The following is an 11,863-nucleotide window of genomic DNA, read 5'->3' as shown; positions in this document are numbered from 1 at the left end:
CTGCTAGAAAGTCCCCAATTCCTCTAGGCTGACTTCTTTGCACTGGTGGTCCACTTCTTGTCCTCAGGGCTTACAGCCTCCATCCTGACTGTGAGTAAAGATTGTTCCCAGAAAACTTATCTCTTATCTCTTGGCCTTCCAAACTAGTCATCCCAGTACCTTTTCCTTTGGATTTTCAGGCATGGCTCCAACAGTAGCCCACCTGCTACCTGAACCTAGATATAGGAATCAAGCTCTGCACACAGAACAGTACATCACAGACCTCTCCTAGGGAATTAAAAGTGAGACTCACAGGAAACTAATTTCTAAAAAGAAAAATATCTCTCAGACTCTTCAAACTCATTTTATCCTCCAGTAGGGTTTGGGTCTTCAGTTTGCAAGATCTTTTCCAGTTCTTTATAGATGGCAGCATTTCACTTTGGACTGTGGAATTATTCACCACCCATAGTTCTGTTCTAGTACACATATGCTGCATGAGCATGGATAAATCCTGAAAAAGAGACAGAAAAATGAAAACAATTGTGCACGGTAGGAATATCTGAATTTCTTTTTTAAAAAATATACATTTATTTATTTACAGTAATTCACTATACATCAATACAGTATGCAAAATCAGATTTTTCCATCCAGAATACATAGTATATTGGCTCAATCAAGGATATTACCATACATGTCATCATCAATAAATAATTTTCTATTTCTTGTTTCTTTTATATTTTATATTTTGCTCCCCCCCCCTTAATTCCCTACCTCTCACCCTCTGCTAATTCCCTCCCTTCTCCCATACTGTCTCTGGTATGTACAGTTGTTTTCCATGTCTTTTTTTCATCTTTTATTGGTTCACTAAAGATTTTAATTAATTAAAAAAAACTTTCAATAGCAAGCACAGCTGAAATACACATATCTATGAACACATGTCTGACTTTAGGCATAAATCTCAATGAATAAAGTGAACATACTATAAAGTAGCACCTCACTGGGACTCTGTAGCTTACTGTAGTCATTAAATAGGTATTAACAGATATTTATAATGCATTTTTTAATTTCAAGAAAAAGTTTTAGTTTTAATAGATCAAAAAATATTGAGAAATTTACTTAAAACTTAAAGCCAGGAAAAAGGTTAGGATTCAGTTCAAAGAGTAGATAGATGAACCTATCAATTCAAGAAAAGAGAAAAATCCTTAAATACAGAAATCAAAGCATCAAAGAAAATCAGTAATGTTTTAGTCTAAAGTAAAAAAAATTCTATTTCATTAGTTCAGAGTCATGTAATTAATCTCTCTTGTATCGAATTTGCAGTGTTCCTGTGGTCTGATCTTTCCATTTAAATTCTGGAAGTTAATGTTCAGCTCCAGACTTGCCCCTACCATAAGGCAAGCTATTCGATAGTTTATTTTTTCTACTCTTAGTTCTGTGTGTCTGACTTTATTTTTCCTGGTATAGCACTTCTTGGAGAGCTGGTCTGTGTTGGTAAATTCCTTCAGATTTTGTTTATCTGAGAATGTTTCAGGATTTTCTTGCTATATGAAGGTAACCTTGCTGGATAAAGTATTCTTGGTTTAAATTGTTTTTCACTTAACACTTTGAATATATTTTCCCATTCTTTCCTTGCTTGCATTGTTTCTGATGAGATTTCCAATGTTAGCCTTATGGGATATCCTTTGAAAGTAACTTGATGTTTCCCTCTTGCCAAATTTAGTATCTTGTCTCTGTCTGTAGTTTTGGTCAAGGTTATTATGTGCCTTGGGGAAGATCTGGGATTGATTTTATGTAGGGTCTTTTGTCTTTCTTGGATCTGGATATTTGAGTGCTTTTTTAAGTTTGGGAAGTTTTCTTCCAGGATTTCATGGAATAGATTGTTAATGTCCTTAGTTTCTTCAGCTTCTGGGATAACAATGATCTGGATGTCTGGGTGCTTAATGATATCTAGTATTACTCATATGTTGTTCTCATTTTGGGGGTTATTTTCTCAGTCTTTTTGGTGAATTTTTCTAGGTCAGAGGTGTGGGGAGCCACTGCACCAAAATGGCTGACATGACCTTCATACAAGGACCTTCAAGTATCCTTGTTCCAGGAGTAGACAATTCACCCTGAGACTTCCTCATTCAGGCAGGTCCTCAGTCAGGTCCGCGACAATTCCCGCCACCTTTTTACCTCGCCTCCTGGCTTTACCCTTCAACGCAGCAACCAATCGGTGGTTGTAGAATTGCATCCCTCATTGTACGACCAATCAGCTTCCTACCCTGTGTATATAAGAATGTTCTCTGGCCCTCAATAAAACGAGCGACTGCATACCATCTTGAGCTGTGACACTGTTGCTCCTGTGTTGTGATGCTGCGCTGGTTCCAGACCTCCGCACTCTCACTCAGGATCCCTGCTCGATTGTCCCGTGGGCCGGGACACAGAGGTTCTATCTTCTACAGCTGAGATTTGATCTTCTGCATGATCTAATCTGTTTTTGATACTTTCAAGGGAAGTTTTGATTTCCTGTATTACAGTCTTTGTCTCTAACAATTCATTTTGATTCTTTTTTTATAATGTGTATCTCTTCTTTCAGGTCATTCAAGAACTTACTCACCTCCTGGAACTCATTGTCTCTTTTCTCCTGCATATTCTGGAGTTCACTGGCACTCTTCCCTTGCATCTCATTTTAAATTCTTTACCTGATGTTTCCACGAGTTCCATTGTATTGTCTGTGGAGCCTGAGGAGTTACGTTTTTCCCTTAGGGGAAAGATTTTCTCGGTTTCTCCTATTTCTTGTGCCTCTGTGGTGGTTTCTGTACATCTCTGATGGATTATATGTTTTTTCCTAGTTTTTGGAGTTAAATCTTAGCATTCAGAAACATGCAGGATGCAGGAGGAGGTGACCTGCAGTCTCTAAACATTCCCATTTTTCTCCCTCTGCACAGCTGATTCAATGAAAATTGAGGATTAAAGTGACCCTAATAATATTCAAATATTTGGCTACTGAGTGCCTAGACCTGTCTAGAGAATCAGTGTGTGGAGGCTGAACATAACAGTGAGAAAGGTAAAAAGAGAAGGAAAGGAAATAGAAAAAAGCAAAGAAGAGGAAAAAAACAATTTAAAAAAGGAAAAAAATTTTGGGGGTGGAGAGGTTTTTGCTACAAGGCGCATGAGCTCGCCAGAAAGAGAGAGACAGAGAGACAGAAATTGAGAAATCACCCCCCCAGGGGGGATGGCCACACCACAATCCCTTCTCCTCCATTCTCCCCTTGGGATCTTGGGCACACATGCACACGCAGATGGCGTAAGTTTAAGCCACTGGGTCCAGGAGTCGAACCGTGATTGACTACATGGAAGTTCAGCGACATAGCCATTACGCTAACTGCTGGTCCCATAAAAGGAAAATTTTTTTGTTAAAAAATAAAAAGTATTCCGCATGCTAGGGCTCAAATATAGATGGCTACTGATTGGCTTGTCCTATGGGGGCCGAAGAAAGGTAAGAATTAGCAAGACAAAAGAGCTACAGAGAGCTAAGAAGTTTTTTTTTTTTTAATTTTTTTAAATAAAAAAGAGAGAGAGAGAAAGAGACAGAGAGAATAAGTAGGGTGCTCTAACCTGATTCCTGGCTAGATCTGGGGGGCAGGAGGGTGAAGTCTGGGCAGAAGGTCTTCAGTGGTCATAATCCCTGAATGGAGCCTCTCAGAACTCAAATATAGATGGCTGCTGATTGGCTTGTCCTGGCTCCTAGCTAGATCTGGGGGACAGGAGAGTGAAGTCTGGGCAGAGGGTCTTCAATGGTTGTAATCCCTGAATGGGGCCACTCAGAACTCAAATATAGAGGACTGCTGATTGACATGTCCAGGCTCCTGGCTAGATCTGTAATATCTGAATTTCAAAACAAGTCTTTCGATATTGTTTCAATAATTTTTTTAAATTTAAGTTTGGTATGGCAGCATTAATGAGTTTGTATAATTTTTGATCATGCAGTCACTAATTTGATTCAACAAAAAATGAGCAGAACTGTAACATGTATACCACTCTTAAGGAATTCACAAAACTATAAGAGTACATTATAATATCATAGGTAAAAATATTATAATACTATACATGTGTGCCTGTGTGTGTGTGTATATTTGTTTTTGCTTTTATTTTTGCTATAGGGTAAGTGGCTACCTAAGAAAGAGAGAGAGAGACAGTGAGAGGGAAAGTGAGAAATCACCCCTTGGGGAGATGGTCATACCACAATCCCGTCTCCTCCCCTCTCCTCCTGGGAATTAGGGCATGCATGCACATACACATGCCCAGCATAATTTTCTTTTCTTTTCTTTTCTTTTTTGTTGGAGAGGTTTTTGATATAGGGCACATGCGCTCACCAGACAGACAGAGACAGAGAGACAGAAAGCGAGAAATCACCCCCCCCTGGGGGGGATGGCCACACCACAATCCCTTCTCCTCCATTCTCCAATTGGGATCTTGGGCACGCACGCACATGCACCCAGCATGAATTTAAGCCACTGGGTCCAGGACTCAAACCGCGTTCCACTACGTGGGAGTCTAGCGACATAGCCATTACGCTAACTGCTGGTCCCCCAGCATGATTTTCAAACCACCAGGTCTAGGACTCAAACCATGATTGGCCATGTGGAAGTCCAGCACCTTAACTACCATACTACTTGCTGGCCCACTGTGTGTGTATTTGTAAAGAGACTGAGAAGGGTGCAGCAAAATGCTAACCAGTCCACAAGCTGCAGGAGGCTATTAGGAGGAGCTGGACTGAACCATCCTGAGAAATGGATAAAATTGAATTTTTCAAAGTCTTGGAGAACATTCCAGGATTTAAAAAGAAAGAAAGAAAGAAAGAAAGAAAGAAAGAAAGAAAGAAAGACAGACAGACAGACAGACATGTTAAAGGGAAGGTCTGCAGAAAAATAATTGGGAGCAATTCAGGGGCTGGAGCTAGTGTGAATTAAGGAATCAAGTAGGAAAAAAATGTTGGGCTCAAGCAGGGACAATCTCATGTTGATAACTTCAGAAAAAAAAATCCCAGAAGCTTTTGTACATATTACATGGAGAGGAATATTTACCATTATATGTTATTTAAGAGTTTTTAAATAATGAATATAAAAGTATGAGGATACTTCAAAAAGTTGATGGAATACTACATTAAAGAACAAGTTTATTTTTGAAATTCATGCATAGTCATTTCGTAATATGTATTTTCCATCAACTTTTAAGACCCTTAATATTTATCTCATTTACACAATTAACACAATGAAAATATATCAATGTAACCAGCCCGAGTTTTCTAAACTTTTAAACATTGTTGCAAAATGAGTCCCTCTACACAAGTTTAAAGTAGCAGATTCTTTTCAATGTTTTTCAGAAGATAATAATACATGGGGGCAGAACAATGATTATAAAATTGTTTTGACACAAAAGTTACCAAAAGGCTGAAACTTTGGAAGTAAATTTGTTTTATTATCACTTCTGTCCAGATTCTAATTCTGGTTTTCTTTATCCTTCTGATTTCATACCTCTTCCATTTTCTCCTTGGGTTATGATTATACTTAGTCAAGTGAGTCTGGCTTTTTTTTTTGGGGGGGGGGGGGGGGGTTTTTGCTGTGGGGCTTTGTGCCTTGCCCAGAAGAACGCCAGAGAGAGACAGAGAAACAGAAAGTGAGAAGTCACCCCTTCAGGGAGGATAGCCACACCGCAATTCCTTCTCCTCCATTCTCCTCTTGGAATCCTGGACACGCACGCACATGTGCCCAGCGTGAGTTTAAGCCACTGGGTCTGGGACTTGAACCACGGTTGACAATATGGGAGTCCAGTGACATAGCCATTATGCTAACTGCTAGTCCCCCAGGCTTTGCTTCTCAAATAAGATGCTAATGGCTCAAGATTTGGAAAACGTGGTTCAAGTCCACCAGTCACTTGAATGTTTTTAGTTATGCATTGTACATTGCATCCGAAACAGTCCAAATTATTGACTAAGGCGAATCAGATATGCTTTGATTTTGGGGAGACTTAGTCTTCTCAACATTATGCTGGTTCCGAATGCATCGTCTTTATAGTCTGATACCTATCTATCTTCTGGTGTTGGCTCCGGGAATTTTGTCTCATTTTACTACCAACAAAATATTGCTTATACAGTTGCTTTGGACTTTATCTGGTTTAGGGAATTTTGAAGTTAATTTGATTCACTGAAAACAAAATTTATTTCTCATCAACCAATTCTACTTATAATACTGACACCTTGAGTCCAAACTGAGGAGTCTGTATGTTGGCCTACAGGGAACGTAAACCAGTAAAGTTGTCTAAGTAAAGGGTCACTAAAGGTGTGCTACAGGAAGAACAATCTGGTCACACATAGGAGATAGGAAACATAAGTAGGAATAGAGAAGTCAGAGGCCAGTTGAGGAGACTGTCTGGTGAGGAGTAATTAACACCTAAACAAGAGCAGTAGTCATGGGAGCAGAAAAATTGATAGAATTTAGCCACATCATCTGTTTGAAAACCCCAAATATGAATTACTCAAATTAATCCAAAGGATAAAGAACAGACAATAAAACAGTTGTGGGATTAACAGTGGGGTTAACAGTGCCAATTTGATAATAGTTCTGCTGGCTAATACTCAAGTACGTTAGTAATTATCAGAAAGAATGAGCCAAATTACCCACAAATGAAACAAAAACTTTGTTAAAAAAAAAAAAAAAAGCAAGTGAGCAAAGGAGAAAAGTAAACATCAATCATGTTACAGGAGGCATTCTAACACTGCCCCAATTAATAAGGTACCTAATATGTTGCTTGAACCTTATTCCTGCCTTAACTGTTAGGTATAAAATTATGATGTGTCTATCATTATAAAATTTATGGGTCATCATGAAAGTCAAGATGCATTTTTGCATAGAAAAACATGTCATGACTTTCCTGATGCATGACTTTCCTGATGACCTAATAGCATCCTAATCTCTCCAACTATACTCTTTAAAATAACAGTCATTGTTTTTCCTCAAAAACATTTTTACAGGGGCCAGCAGATAGCATGGTAGGTAAGGTGCTAGACTCTCACATGGCCCAACTGTGGTTTGAGTCCTGGACCTAGTGACTTGAAAATCATGCCCAGTGTGTATGCACGCATGCCCAAAATCCCAGGAGGAAACTGGAGGAGAAAGGGATTGTGGTGTGGCCATTCTCCCTGGGGGAGGGGGTGATTTTTCACTTTTCCTCTTACTGTTTCTCTCTCTCTGCATCTCTACAGCAAGCTCACACGCCCTATAGCAAAAACTTAAAACAAAAGTTTGTTTTACACTTTAATATAAACAAAAAATTACATCTTTATTTCTGAAAACTCAGAAAAATATAGTGAAGGAATAATGATCATTTGTAAACCTCCTACACAGGGACTCTACTCAAAATTTATCCTGGTAAGGTCCAGCCAGTCACAGTGGCACTTACTGTTTGATCAGCTGAAAGCCAAATAGGCATGGGTTTGGTTCCCAGGGTCAAACTGAGCAGGGTAAGTGCAGCCATGCATGCCTATAATCTTAGCTAATTGGTAGACTGAGGCAAGAGAATCACAACACAACAAACTCCTATCAAAAATATCTATTGCATGTGCGCACTCTCTCTCTCTCATAAAGAAAAAACTTTAAATAGTAAATTTTAAATTTAAAAATGCTTTTAATTTAGTATTTTTTAAAAATAAGGTTAGGGTAATTATATTTATTCCATCCAGTACTGTTTTATTGCTATAACAATAAGCCATAAGCATTTTCTTAATCTTTAAATAATTTTCTAAGACAGGGGTCAGCAAGTTAACCCAGTCTGCTACCTGTTTCTATAAATAAAGTTTCACTGGTGCATACCCATGCCTATTTGTTTATGTACTATATATCCTTCTTTTTGCACTACAACAGAAAAATAAAATTACTGTGAGAGAAGCTGTACAGCCTGCAAAGTTGACAATATTTACTATGTGGCCTTGTACAAATAAAGGTTGCCAACCCCTGCTTTAAAAGATTGTTCTAGGGGCAAGGAGATGGAATTGTAGTTACAGCGCTGGATTCCCATGTGGATGACCTCAGTTCGAGTCTTGGACCATGACTTGAAAATCATGCTGGGCACGTGTGTGTGCTTGCCCAAGATCCCAGAGGGACAATGGAGAAGAAGAGATTGTGGTATGACCATCTGCCGTCGGGGGGGGGGTCTCACTTTCCCTCTCACTGTCTCTGTCTCTCTCTCTCTGGAGAGTGCACATGCCCTGTGGCAAAAATCTCTTAAAAAAGAGATTGTTTTAATAGTTGTATATAATTAGAGCAAATGGTTGTTTCATTTCATAGTTTATGAGACAGTGGTTAGAAGCACAATGCTGAAGCCAGATTATCTGGATTTGTATTCTAGATCCATCAAGAAATGTGATCTTGTGTAAATTATATAACCACTCCATGCCTCAGTTTCCTCATCTGCAAAATAGGGAAAATAATAAAGTTCAGTAAAGTTGTGACAGTCTCTGTGATGTACCTGCAAATCCTCCTTTAATAAAGAATGATAATTCTTCCAGTTGCTGGGAGTGCTGCCAGTAGATAGTCCTCAGCTATCAGCTCTGTTTAGAGACTGCCTGTATGAGGAAACTGGCTTACTGAAATCACACTTCTTTCAAGGAGCAGCTCACATCCAATGACACATCCATATGGTGGGTAGACTTGAGTTCCTGACCCCAATTCAGGACAACTCTGAGTGACCAGTCCAATTCCAGAGTTTCTAATGGTTTGGCTGAGGCCTTTGCTGGAACTGCATCACAGCTCAACCTCTCCCTCTGCCCAATCCTTCTTCTTATGCACATCTCCCCACCACCACCACCACCACCACCACCACCACCATCTACAGGTAAGATTCCAAGCATTCTCCACAATTAATATCCTACACCCTATTCTCAGTCTTAGAATCTGGTTACCAGGAAACTCAAACTGAGACACTTACGCTGTAAAATATCTGGTACATACAAGGGTAGTGGTATATAATTATTTGTTAAATAAATAAATAATCCAGTAGGGGAATTTAGAATGAAAATAGAAGTTCATGAAGGAAAAAACAAAATAAGGTAAAATTTCCTCCGATTAAAGAAGAGCTTATTGATAACATTTTTTTAAAATCTCTTGCTAAGGTATGTATGTATATTTTTATTTATTTTAGGTTTTTGCCATAGAGTGTGTGTGCTACCAGAGAGACAGAGAGGGAAAGTGAGAAATCACTCCCAGGAGGAGATGGCCACACTACAATCCTTTTTCCTCCACCCTCCTCTTGGGATTTTGGGAATGCACACACATGTACTTAGGGTGATTTTTCCAGACACCAAGTGATCTTCAAGCCAACAAATCTGGGATTCGAATGGGGGTTAGCCACGTGGGAGTCCAGCACCTTAACCACTACCTGCTGGCTCCCCTTCATAATAGTTTTAATTGTCCTTCTGAAATAGGAGGCAAAGTCATCTAAGCACAATAAGAAAAGTTTCCTCAGCTATGTATGGTAGGAGTGGATAAGGAAAACATTTGATCTGAGGTTTTGTGTGGGAATTTGAAACCAGGACCAAAACCACTGAGAAGATTGCCAAGACAGTTTTTGAAGTGGTGTCTCCCTTCAGCACCTTATTTATAGCACTTTATTCAGTTTCCAGTCTTCCAATGGCAGGAGTGAAAGAGCAATATTTTCCCCAAACTCATTTTCTTACCAAAATGATCTGTCTCAAAGATTATCAGGACTACACTCATCAGGTCATTTATAGCAATCACTACCACAAGCCTGAGACTATCCACTTTTAAACATAAGCAGACAAGTAAAGGTCGTCAGACATCTGAAGAAAGCCTCTGTGTCAGAACTGTAACACCTGTGGCACCACATTCACTCAGGTGTACCAACCAGAAATCTAGAATCCTCTTTTTCTGTAACTCAGTCAATAAACCCTGCTCATCCCATCTTTTTTATTTATTTATTTATTTTTTTGGCTATAGGCATGTGAGCTTGCCAGAGAAAGAGAGGGAGAGTGAGAAAGCACTCCCATGGGGAACTGTCATGCAGCTGCAATCCCTTCCTTTTTTTCCCCTCCGTTTGAGATTTTGGGCATGCACACTCACGCCTGTGTTTTTCCAGGACTTAAACTGCATAGTCAACCATGGGGAATAACCACTAGTCCACAGAGTTGGCCCCATCCACCTTTTAAGTATTCTGCAGGCCACCCACTTCACTCTCTATACCACGGGTAGTGTGGGTATCAGAAAACACTAATTTCGGTATCCATCACCTGTCATTAGGATACTCTAGGCCTCCAGCCCTCAGTAAAAAAATCTGACCATACCTATTACTTGATTAAAACCCTTGGGAACCAGCAGTTAGCGTAATGGCTATGTCGCTGGACTCCCACGTAGTTGACCGCGGTTCGTGTCCCGGACCCGGTGGCTTAAAACTCACGCCAGGCGCGTGTGCGTGCGTGCCCAAGATCCCGAGTGGAGAATGGAGGAGAAGGGATTGCGGCGTGACCATCCCCCCTGGGGGGTGATTTCTCGCTTTCTGTCTCTATGTCTCTCTCTGTCTGTCTGGCGAGCGCACGCGCCCTACAGTGAAAATCCCCCCAAAAAAAAAAAAAGCTTTGATGAACAGGCCAGCAGGTGGGGTGGTGGTTAAGGCGATTGACTCACACATGGTTAACCATGGTTCCATTTCTAGGGGGACTTGAAACTCACGCCAGAAACGTATGTGCATGCACATATTCTCCTCCTGAGAGGAGAATGGAGGTGAAGGGATTGTGGTGTTGTCATCCCGCTGGGAGGGGCATAGGGTAGGATGTTTCTTACTCTATAAATCTGGTGAGCACACACACCCTATGACAAAAATCTCTCTTAAAAAAAAAAAAGTTAAATTACTTCATCATTGCCTTTAGGAATAGTTCATCTCTACTCACCAAACTGGTTTCCAATGAGTTTCTGAGACAGCATCTTGATCTCCTCACTTCCTCTCCTCGGTCATCCATATTCTGGCACTTTCCCATTGCTATGTACTCCCACTGGACCCATGCTCTTCCTCAGCTCTGGATGACTGGTCTTTCTAGTCTTCCAACCCCCTGTCCTCTTCTTTCCTGGCTAATTTCATTCTCATCTTTCTTTCAGCCCAGTGGCTCTCAAAGAAGTTTGCCTCCCCCTCAACACACACACACACACACATTGAGGGGGGAAGAGGTCCGTCTTCTGTAGCACTGTTGGCAGAGACAACAAAAAGTCTGTGGAGAAACAAAGAAACAAATTATTTTGGTGCAAAACTTTTTTGAAATACATGTGTGGTTTCCCCATAAGATTTTCCGTGAATTCTTTGAAAATCCCTCCATTAGCCATAAGGAGCCTTCATCCTGCTGGCCTATTCCCACCGCGACCATCTCTTACCTCAGTGCTATATCCCCAGCATTCCAGCAAAGGGGTGGGTACAGAATAGGTGCTCAAGACGTGTTTGCCAAGCGAGTAGATGAAAGAGAGAGGAACTAAATATTTTCTACTACAACACCTGCCATAAATTCCTAACAGAAATGAAAACGAGCTGATGTGCGTGAACATGCTCGAGAAGCTACACCGGGTCAGGGCAAAGCAGCCCGAAGGCAGGCGACGGGTCGGACCCGGGCTCCAGGAGCGTGGCCTGAGGGGAGGACCCGCGCTCTCGCCGGAAGGCGGGGCTTCCCGGGCAGTGACTCCGCCCCGGGGCGGGGCGACCCCGTGAAGAGCGGAGGGTGGGGCCCGTGGGCGGGGAACTCCCTTTGCGAGGCTGAGGCGCGGCCGCAGGGCCACGAGACGCGGGAGTGGGGTCGTGGGCCCCGGCCCAGTGGCCCGGGTTACCGGCTGCGCCCGCCGTCCCCCCG

The 11,863-nt window shown here is 41.2% G+C and overlaps 1 long non-coding RNA gene across 2 annotated transcripts in view; it reads right to left on the bottom strand.

Moving 5' to 3' along the window:
* Nucleotides 1-6: 6 nt before the first annotated feature.
* Nucleotides 7-11,863, bottom strand: part of LOC102481294 (uncharacterized) — a 13,416-nt gene continuing 1,559 nt past the window's right edge. The window contains exons 1-3 of one of the 2 annotated variants that reach the window (XR_337673.2): nucleotides 11,397-11,626; nucleotides 10,922-11,236; nucleotides 7-490 (exon numbers count right to left, since the gene is read on the bottom strand). This is a non-coding gene — a long non-coding RNA (uncharacterized LOC102481294). Of the gene's footprint in view, nucleotides 491-10,921; nucleotides 11,237-11,396; nucleotides 11,627-11,863 lie in introns of those variants that run through there. The other variant, XR_001369863.2, reaches the window with a different exon arrangement.

This window comes from Tupaia chinensis, unplaced genomic scaffold, assembly GCF_000334495.1.
Source record: "Tupaia chinensis unplaced genomic scaffold, TupChi_1.0 Scaffold148792_1, whole genome shotgun sequence".
In the NCBI taxonomy this organism is placed as follows: domain Eukaryota; kingdom Metazoa; phylum Chordata; class Mammalia; order Scandentia; family Tupaiidae; genus Tupaia; species Tupaia belangeri.
The sequence above is the reverse complement of the archived record's forward strand: the minus strand, read 5'-3'. Positions and strand labels throughout refer to the sequence as shown.